Source organism: Littorina saxatilis, linkage group LG11, assembly GCF_037325665.1.
Source record: "Littorina saxatilis isolate snail1 linkage group LG11, US_GU_Lsax_2.0, whole genome shotgun sequence".
In the NCBI taxonomy this organism is placed as follows: Eukaryota; Metazoa; Mollusca; class Gastropoda; order Littorinimorpha; family Littorinidae; genus Littorina; species Littorina saxatilis.
In genome coordinates, this window is record NC_090255.1 from 4,909,487 (window position 1) to 4,920,886 (window position 11,400).

General features: G+C 40.8%; 1 long non-coding RNA gene across 1 annotated transcript; it reads left to right on the top strand.

The window, feature by feature from the left end:
* The first annotated feature begins 9 nt into the window (after positions 1 to 9).
* Positions 10 to 8,905, top strand: LOC138979458 (uncharacterized). Its single transcript, XR_011460040.1, has 6 exons — positions 10 to 523; positions 1,110 to 1,178; positions 2,315 to 2,408; positions 3,383 to 3,553; positions 4,007 to 4,106; positions 7,479 to 8,905. It is a non-coding gene; the product is annotated as an uncharacterized lncRNA (long non-coding RNA).
* Positions 8,906 to 11,400: the final 2,495 nt, after the last annotated feature.

Below are 11,400 nucleotides of genomic sequence, written 5' to 3' on the forward strand. Positions count from 1 at the left end.
TTATCCTGTTGCGCATCTATAGACTAGAGACAGCGCTGGTTAGACTAAAACATGGATCGGGAACTTCAGTACGTACTTAGGACTACCGCGGCTGTGCTTGCAAGTTTGGATAGTTCTTTCTTTCTCATTTGATCCGAGTTTTATCTGTCTCATTAAATGCCATTTTTCTACCTACTACACATATAGTTTTCCTAATTGATTCCCGAAGATAAGTTAGTTTCGCTTCCACGTTTCGGTTTTCACTAATTCAACATGGCCGGCGTCGGCAATGCATCTTTGATCATCATCTTCTTCCGAAGAGGACTGGGTTCTTGCGAACGTCTCAGAGTCCTGCGGTTGAGTCACTGTTACCGATAGTGGTTAGCTCCGGCAAACAGGGAGATTAAAAAGGTGGGGAGGTTTAAAACTATGCGGTACAGGGGAGAGTGCGTTCAAGGGCGGGCTCTCAGTCGACGGACTCGGTTTCCAGCAACTGTCCACCGACTCAGCGGCAAAATATGAGTTGACACGTCCGAGGTGAAAGGTAATAGTCTCTTCTTATTAGAATGAAGGTCATTGTTTATGACTAAAATACAGTAGAATCACATAATGCACGAAGGAATGGAACATGTACATGGAATAAGATTGTCCGTCCACTAAGACACATTCCTAAAGGTGGAACCAACATCCTGACGGCTATGCAGAGGAAGTGTTCTTTTTAAGAAATGCATTCAAATAAAACAAATAGGGAAATGCCCACTGAACAGAAACACCCAGGCTCCTGATTTTTGGTATGAATCCAAGTTGAGAGAGATCAGCTGAGCTAGGATTTTACATGGAATAAGATCATCCCTCCACTTGCATACAATGTATACAACCAGAAATGAAGATACAGTGTGCTTGATGTGGTGATCAAGTGACATTTTGCTATGAATGTGTTTAAGCAACTAGTAGCTTCTTCAGCGTTAATTCATTAAACAATCACTCTTATTCTTAGCACATAGAGCACATTGAATGAGTGTGTGCATGTGTGTGTGTGTGTTTGTTATTGCAATGTAAGACCTTATAATATAAATATACACAAATTATAACACATGCTGGGATTCTAAATATGTTCTGTTTACTTGCAGGTCTCAGTTATTACCAAGCCCTGCCTCATTCTTCCCGCAACACTGACATGGTGCTGTTGTAGAACACAAGTAAGTCCTTTGATCATTTCCAAAATACACTAGTGCAATAGCTTGTGAGTGCAACTGGTGGTAATGAGAATATTTTACCACAAAAGGCTAAAGTACAAATAACAGATTTATTATGTTGGAAAAAGAAGTAAGCCAGAGCAAGTGATTAGTGTACCAGTTAGCTAGGGTGGATGTATTATATAATTACAATTTACAGTCAGCATAGAATGTTGAGGACAGTCTAGAATTTTTCTCGCCCTGTGAATTCAACTGCAAATCAGATGGCATGAAGAAATCAATGTTATATTATGCTCTGCATTGAGTGAACCATCTCCTGTCATTCTGAGTGACACATCTCTTTAACTGAAAAACATGCCAGTAATTAAATCCAGGCTACATGGGGATGGAAAATGACCCTGGCAATTTCAACCTCTGAATGATTGTGTCTTTGTGTAGCAGGATTATGGATCTTCACAAGCCTTAGTTCATTTGTCTGTACATGTGTATCATGTATGGCGGTATAAGTTAATACTATTAGTCAATTTCAAATAGCAGAGTTATTTTCAGAGCTTTCTAACTTCAAACCCTGTGGAATCTATAGTTTTTAATTTAAAGGGTATTTTGACTTTGACTCCAAGTTTCTTTCTTGCAAAGTCATTCTTTTCTCATTCAAGGGACTAAACCACTACATGTACTGATGACTGCCTGCATCAGGGTTATAATTTATGAAGAAGTCAAAATGCACAATATATCAGTTTACAATTTAAAGGCCCACTTGCCTTGTCACTACAGTATAATGTGGCTATGCTTTAACATGGAATCCCTCATCTTGGCCACATACAAAAAATTATATATTCAGTGACTGCTTGCTGTGGTGAGTTAAAATGTGTGATGAAATATTTTCACAAAAAGGTACCAGTGTTGTTAACAAAACTAATTCTTTAACAAACAAACAAAAACCACTCTGCACAGAGAGCATTCAAGCTGATCTATGTTGCTATTCGTCCAAGTAGAGGGATGATCTTATCCCAAGTAAAAGCCTGACAAGATCTGAGACTGTGAAGCAAAATGTTTTTACATGGTAAAGTAAGCCTTTAACGAGCAAGTATGTCTATTGCACTGGGTGTTTTATTATTATTGTATCATTTTTCTTTCAGGTAGTCTCTCTTTAAACTGACTTTCTACACCATGGTGTCTCTGGCAGTGTTATATTGGCAGAAGACAGTTGGAACTGGATTCCTCATTTAGATGGTAGGCATGTTTTGGGCTTTTGTGTTGCTTTGGTGTATGTGTGTGTGTGTGTGTATGTGTGTGTCTGTTCTATACCAGAAATAAACACACTGTTTGCTTGCTGTGGTGAAATGACATTTTGTGATTTTTTTTTTAAATGAGCTAGTACAGTTGTAGCTTTTACAGCATTTATTCATAACACAATCGCACTTGGCGCAGAGAGCAACCAGACCGTTCATTGTGGGTATGTGAACAAGTTAAGAGATCATGTCTTATCCCATTTTAAAGCCTGACCAGATCTTAGACGGTGAGCCAAATTGTTTTCATGAGAAGGAATGTGCCTTTCAGAGAAATCTATTAACTACAGTATTACTTTACAAAACATATTTTAAGAAATGAAATGTGTTACAAGTAACAGCCATGGGGGTGATAGCCTGTAGGTGGAATAATAATCTTCAATTGCCCAGAAATGATTGTTATCTGGTCAAGAAATGCAAAGCATTTTGATGTTTGTGACGATTAGTTACTCTTTATCACGTTTGGTCCCTGATTTTGCTGTCCTTGTCTGCGTTGGGCAGGTGTGCGTCCATGATGTCATTGCTATTGAAAACTAATCTGTACTGCAAAGTAAATGTACCCGTACATGACGTACATGGCAGTTGTCAACCGGGGGCCAGCCATGACTGGGACTGATGTATCCACAGGCACTCGACACCAGGTGGGCGGGGCCAGTGGTTGGGGTGTGATTCCCTGCCTTACACCACCACAAAGTGTAGTATCAGCAGACAAGACTGAGCAGAACTTCTGCCCCCCCCCCCCCCTCACCAATTGACCACTCAGTGCCATGTGCCTGCAGCTGTATCATAAACACTTTGTGACAATAGTTGTTACCTCCTTAGAACAGATCTTGTGATGCTCCTCAGTCAGTCAGTGTTTGATGGATGCTAACTGGTATACTTGACATAGTGTTCATATGAAAGTTTTATGTGTTGCAGCTCATCCAGATCACAGGTACACAAAGGAGCTGGTTACAGTGATAACATAGGCACATGGAACTGCTTATGGACTACTTTAGAAAGTGAGCGGTTACAACCAAGACTCTTCCGTCAGGAAGGTCTGCGGAAGGGTGCTTGATCTGTTTCCTCGGACAGGCTTTTCAAGACTAGGTAGGTTAAACCACATGATTGGGCTTTAATTATGAATGCACTTCAAAATTCACTCTATTTCATTATCTTGTACAACCCCCCGCGGGTTAGGGGGAAGAATTTACCCGATGCCCCCCAGCATGTCGTAAGAGGCGACTAACGGATTCTGTTTCTCCTTTTACCCTTGTTAAGTGTTTCTTGTATAGAATATAGTCAATGTTTGTAAAGATTTTAGTCAAGCAGTATGTAAGAAATGTTAAGTCCTTTGTACTGGAAACTTGCATTCTCCCAGTAAGGTAATATATTGTACTGCGTTGCAAGCCCCTGGAGCAATTTTTTGATTAGTGCTTTTGTGAACAAGAAACAATTAACAAATCTTCAATAGTACTGACCAAAGAAGAAGGTTTAATTGTGTGATCATGATTTGATACATATGCTTGACCCTGAAGATGTGTTTTATTTGTTTTGTTTCAGAACAAAGTTTGGTGAAGTAGAAGCTACCGCTGTAGGCTGGTGTAAGGCTGAAGAAGAACCTCTGACAAGTCAATTTTCAAGCAACTGAGCACGAACCCAGGTACAAGACACAGAGCTCTCTTTCTATCGGTCTGTTATTCATAGAATGACACTAACAGTGACACAAGTAAATAATCTGTATCATTGTCTTGACCTCTAGAAATTTGGTAGAGAATAAGATGACTGATAGTATTATTTTGATTATTTCATGGTCATTACAGTGGCCTCCACCCCTGCCCCTTTTAAGACACCCCAATCTAAGACTCCTTCCTATTAATGACCCTGTTTTCGCAGACTTCTTGTTCATAACATCTGTAAATTCACTCCCATTTTAAGACTTGCTCCATTTGGACTTGGACTGGGTGGCCGAGTGGTAACGCAATTGCGCTCGGAAGCGAGAGGTTGCGAGTTCGACCCTGGGTCAGGGCGTTAGCAATTTTCTCCCACCTTCCCTAACCTAGGTGGTGGGTTCAAGTGCTAGTCTTTCGGATGAGACGAAAAACCGAGGTCCCTTCATGTACACTACATTGGGGTGTGCACGTTAAAGATCTCACGATTGACAAAAGGGTCTTTCCTGGCAAAATTGTATAGGCATAGATAAAAATGTCCACCAAAATACCCGTGTGACTTGGAATAATAGGCCGTGAAAAGTAGGATATGCGCTGAAATGGCTGCGATCTTCTGGCCGATGTGAATGCGTGATGTATTGTGTAAAAAAAAATCCATCTCACACGGCATAAATAAATCCCTGCGCCTTGAATATGTGCACGATATAAATTGCATAAAATAAAAAGATAAAATAAATCCCTGCTCTTAGAACTGTACCCACGGAATACGCGCGATATAAACCTCATATTGATTGATTGATTTTAAGACCTGATTTTGCTTATTTTGGATTTCGAAAAAGAGAAAAACAAATTCCCACTCTGTACAGAATTAAGCCAGGTTCATGATTTTTGTATGGACCAAGTTGAGAGATGGCATTTGTATAGGCCTGACCAGATCTGAGATGTTGAATCTAATTGGTTACGAAGAAAGCATTGTGTCATTATAGGCACACTACTTCTCGTCACCGTCTCAGTTCTGGCCAGGCTTTAAGATAGGATAAGCTCATCCCTCAACTTTGTCACATATGAACAATCGACACACTGACTCTTGCTGTTGTGAGTTGACATTTTTTGATGAATTTATTTCTGGAAAAGGCACCATGCAGTGCTGTTTCAGGGGTGGGACTTTTCCGCGGATTTCCGCGGACACAACTTACGAATTCTGCTGGAGTAATCTATTTTTCCGCGTCACATTTCATTACAATATCTATGACTTGTTGACTGAATGATTTGGAGTGACGTGGAGATGAAACAGAACACTGGAGGCTTGAGAGTTAAATTGTGCTGACTGAAAACTCCTGATAACTAATAGTAATTTTGAGGGGGGGGGGGGGGGGGGAGGTTGGGGAGTGTGGAGAATGTCTTTTTTGTCAGATTGCACAGATTTTAATGTACCATTTAACCAAAATTTGGGGTAACATGCCCCCGAACCCCCTGGAAAAAAAGGGATTTCCTCCTTTTTCATCACAAGAGAGTCCCACCCCTGTGTTTACAGAATTCCTTGTTTAAAACTATCACTGTGCACAGAGGGAAGGGGGGGGGGGGTGTATTTGACCACCCCTGCGTTTACAGAATTCCTTGTTTAAAACTATCACTATGCACAGAGGGAAGGGGGGGGGGGGGGTGTATTTGACCACCCCTGTGTTTACAGAATTCCTTGTTTGAAACTATCACTGTGCACAGAGGGAAGGGGGGGTGTATTTGACCACCCCTGTGTTTACAGAATTCCTTGTTTAAAACTATCACTGTGCACAGAGGGAAGGGGGGGGGTGTATTTGACCACCCCTGTGTTTACAGAATTCCTTGTTTAAAACTATCACTGTTCACAGAGGGAAGGGGTGGGTGTATTTGACCACCCCTGTGTTTACAGAATTCCTTGTTTAAAACTATCACTGTGCACAGAGAGAAGGGGGGGGGGGGTGGATTTGACCACCCCTGTGTTTACAGCAGAATTCCTTGTTTAAAACTATCACTGTGCACAGAGGGAAGGGGGGGGGGGGTGTATTTGACCACCCCTGTGTTTACAGAATTCCTTGTTTAAAACTATCACTGTGCACAGAGGGAAAGGGGGGGGGGGGGTGTATTTGACCACCCCTGTGTTTACAGAATTCCTTGTTTAAAACTATCACTGTGCACAGAGGGAAGGGGGGGGGTGTATTTGACCACCCCTGTGTTTACAGAATTCCTTGTTTGAAACTATCACTGTGCACAGAGGGAAGGGGGGGTGTATTTGACCACCCCTGTGTTTACAGAATTCCTTGTTTAAAACTATCACTGTGCACAGAGGGAAGGGGGGGGGGGGGGGGTGGGGTGTATTTGACCACCCCTGTGTTTACAGAATTCCTTGTTTAAAACAATCACTGTGCACAGAGGGAAGGGGGGGGTGTATTTGACCACCCCTGTGTTTACAGAATTCCTTGTTTAAAACTATCACTGTGCACAGAGGGAAGGGGGGGGTGTATTTGACCACCCCTGTGTTTACAGAATTCCTTGTTTAAAACTATCACTGTGCACAGAGGGGGGGGGGGGGGGTGTATGTGACCAAGTGAAGTGCATTGCTACATAATAAAATGAGCAAATCCGTCCCGTGAAGAAAACTTCTGCTTACTTAATTGTCAGATTTGCCAAGGCGTGTACATGAAATAAGATTATCATTCTAAATGCTGAATCAACATTCTGACTGTTTCCTATGAAACCAGGCTTGATTTTTGGTATGAATCCAAGTTAAGGGATAGCATGTGTAAAAGCAGAATTGTGTACAGAGGCAGCTTTGTGTTATTAAAGGCCGGCTGCTTTTCGTGAACACAGTTTGGCTCACATCTCACATCACCTGCCAGGCTTTTTAAAAAAAAAATGTTTTACCATGGGATAAGACTATCCCTCCATTTAAGCACATACCAGCAATAAACACAGTGGTTACTTGTGATGAACTAGTGGCAAGACAAATGATTTAAGCATCACATAACCTTCCTAAGTGAAGTCAAGTTATGTGTCTGTGCCAGTGTGTGTGTGCATGTGTGTGTGTCAGCATAGAATGTTGAGGACAGTTCGATGGTAAATAACCCTGACAATTTTAGCCTATGATTGTGCCTACATTGTGGCAGGATTGGATGTGGATCTTCAAAAGCCTAAGTTAACAAAAAAGTATGTAAAAGTACATTTTGAATAGTAGTTTTTTTCTCAGAGGGAAGATATCACAAGATATGATCGTTCCACTGCATGTATGCCACATAACTAAAACAAAAATTAAATGTTATTTTAATCGTCTTTTGGGTAAAACAAATACACCATCAATATATTATAATAATGATCTTGCTTGTTTACAGATGGACAACAGCTACTGCCAGGACCAGGTTACGCATAAAGAAAACAGTCAACACTTGGCTGGTGCTGCAGCTTCTTTGATGTCTATTTTTTTTTTTTTTAAAGACAGACAGCTACCAGCTCATTCAAGACCATAGCCCCATCTTACTCACGCAGAACAGACAGCCATCTTTCGCCTTTGCACAGAACACTGCTGTCTGAAGGTACACATCAAAAGGATAGGTTTTGCACCTACAGCGTGCGACTGTGGCTAGGGTAGGAAGAACAGACTCTGCAACACGTTCTGAGAGGGTGGCCTTTTCTTGCCACCCGTACCCCTGTGCAACAAGACTTGGCCAGAGAGCACACATCCAAATGCAAACACTGAACACTGAAGAGGAAGAAGAAGAAGAAGGTGCCCACACAGAAGGACATAAATCTACTTTAAGGGCACACAAGTTTACAGCAGTTTATTGAATTGTAGCAGATTATAGGGAGAAAATGAACAAGCTAAATAGGCTGTACAGTACTTCACTTGAACAATGTATAAAGTTCCCTGTATTAAGAACATTTACAGATCACAAGACATTGTGTTTTCTTTTGTTTACAATACAAATGTTTCATAATAAAAAGATGTGCACTAGGCAAGATCCTTAAAATGTAAAACTAGTAGTGTGACAATTTTGAATTGTTCAGAGATGGTTTTTCTTCAGTGGTAAATGTTTTAGCTTTTTTTATAAGATCCCGTTAGTGAAGCATACTATAAAACCTTGACCTTCCAAACTGTGTTAGCACCCTGGGCTGCGATCATTGTGTTGAGCTACTTAAAGGCACAGTGCAGCTTACAGCCTTCGTTTTGCGTTTTTGTTGCAGCTGAGTGCATTTACAGTTCAAAAATCCTCCTATGGTAGTAAAACTACCCAACGACGACATCTGTGAAGCTCGACAGTTTCTTGTTCACGCGAGTGCATAAATTAACCTAGTTATTACGTGGTGTTTGGTCGGAGTTCGATTCAACTGAGTGATTCCGGCCTCCATTTTGTTTTATACAAACTCATGATGATGTCTGACATAGTTTGCTAGTGACGTGTCTTTTTGTGCATGATGTGGTGATCTACCTGATCTAAATTTAGATCCAAAAATAGGTCAAGACCAGCCGGGTCCGAGTACGAAATTGATTCGTAAAAAAATCGCAGTTCTTGACTCTTTGGGTGCAAGTCAATGAAACTTGGTAGTTCTTCTAATAGATAGCTGCCTGAGGTATGACTAAAAGCCCCAGGGGCTCCGTGCACCTGAATTTGACAAGTTCAGTACCTTCAGCAAGCGCAAGTACAGTAGAGAAGCGCTTGACACACTGAAAAAGGCCTACTACGAGCAAAAGAAAAAGAATCAGTGATGCATGTGCTTTTGATGTAATCTTCTTTGACATTATGATGACTACAAAAACTGACTGATGTGTTTTGTTTGTGAATGATGGATATATGTGCATGATTGCGTTTCGCAGACACAGTTGTCATGTGCGTTGTAATTGGCGACGAATGCTGGATGATTACTATTTTTGTACCAGGATTACTATTTTTGGGGCTGAGCATTACTCCAAAACACTTATGGGGGTAAACAGGTCTGCAGCACAACTACAAATGTAGAAATGTCGTCTGCATTTTGTATATTTTAAAAGGTTATTTTTGTGCACAGAACATACATCTGCAGGGAGGTTTGGAGGGTGAAGTTAGGATCTGTTAGGAGGCATACAGCATCACACTCATTTTGTGTGTGTGTATTTTGTGTTGACAGATAAGACACTGTCATTCCAGCAGAAACCTGTGATGATGCACATTTTATTGAAGTGACCAGCTGAAATTGTATGTACGTTGTTATGAAATTGACAAATGATCCCTGCTTTGCAATCCTGGGTTAATGATATTACCAAAATGAAAACGTGGAAGAAAAAGTGAGTGTAAAGCTATTCTTGTGGTGGTGGTGGTGGTGGTGTGTGTGTCTGGTTAGTGTGTGTTTGAGTGTGTGTTAAACAAACAACGACAAACAACACCAAACCTACATCAAACAAGCACAACAAAAACAAATTACACAAAAAAATGGCAAAAATCAGAATATCAACTGAGAAAAAAAAACCGTGGCTGAATGCAATACTTATTATAACTTAAAAAGTAAAAGTGTGCGTGTGGATGTGTGCGTATGTTTGAGTGTTTTAAACAAACAACAAACCTAAATTAAAGAAGCACAACAAACAAACAAAAAACCTGGCAAAGTTCTGAACATTAACACAATGCTGCTGTCTGCTTTGAGGGGAGGAATAAAATGACTGAAGCCGGACTGCCGAGAGGAGGAAGGAGGGGGAAAAGAACACGCAGACATGAAAACACACACAACTCCATGACAGATAAACTGCTTATGTTCAAAAATCAAGAATATTTAAGCGTGCACACACGCACGCGCACACACACACACACACACACACACACACACACACACACACACACACACACACACACACACACACACACACACACACACACACACACACACAGACTCTCCTCGTGAAAGTAAAGGTAAACTCGAACTTGAAGGTAAGTATAAATGTTTGATATGGAAGAAACCTGTGATAAAAGTCTTTGTATAAATCATCGGTACCAACAAAATTCAGTTGCCACAACGCGTAAAAGGACATACTGTAGTTTCAAATTAGTAACAATCTAAGCCATTTTAATCAGCACTGGTGTCCGGCAAGCACTAACAGATACAACAGCACGTGTATGCATCTTGAAGTAATAAGACCTTGAAGTAGGCCTAGAGTTTACACTATGCATTATGTAATGCTTTAATTCAGCTGCCTAACTGTGGAACTTTGCAAATGTGTGAGGACCGTTTCACAAAACAGACAAAACACCCTCTCAGTTATTTACACAAATCAGTTCCAGAATGTGCGTGTTCCTTTTCCGTCTCTACAAATTAATGTTATCTGGGGGGAAAACGAATCATTGTCGCTTCCGCCCTCAGTTATAATTGCCTGAGCATAATAGGAAATGCAACAGGTGTAGTCTTCCGCCTGATTTTTAGTCAAGATATTTCGACACAGAATGTTTCTTTCTTTTTTCTTTGTATGTTCACAAGCTCACATACAATCATTTATGCAACACTGACAATAAGACCAGACCAGAGTTGTGATTGAAATGGGCAGTTTATTTAATAAAGCTCCAGAATGAATAAAAATACATGACAAAATAAGGTGGTCCCGCTGTACAAAGCCGGTTACCAAACACACACACACCAACACACACAAACACACTCACGCACGCACACACACACACACACACACACACACATGACACACACTGACACACACACACACACACACACACACACACACACACACACACACACACACACACACACACACAGAGTAACATTGTACAACTTACTGTCACATTCAAGCGGGAACACCAAACAAAACGTATCATCAAATGAAACAACATTTTAAGTGGTCAACTGAGCAGATGACCACAAACCACACTTGAAATCTTCACATTTTAACACTTTCTCCTGTATCCACAAAAGTCATTTATGCTGACTAGATAATGACATAATAAAATGACATCAATAAAACCATTCCCTTTTTTATTTTAAAGAAAAACAAGAAAATTAAAATAACGCAAAGAACTGATGCTCAGTAAGGTTGGGTATCGATCTCAAATGTGTGCATAGCTAATTACATGTAACCGGCATGGACTGGGGCTAGAATTGGCCTTTCTGTCAGGCAACTCGGCCTCTAATTGGTTTTATATTGTCTGATCCCCCTCCAGAAAAAAACAATACCATTTGCCCCGTGCTTCTGCGCCCACAAAAAATATTCGGGAATAAGAAAAGTTCAAATTTTAGGCACCCCACATACAACCCTAATTGTCAGTCAATTACTTTACTGCAATC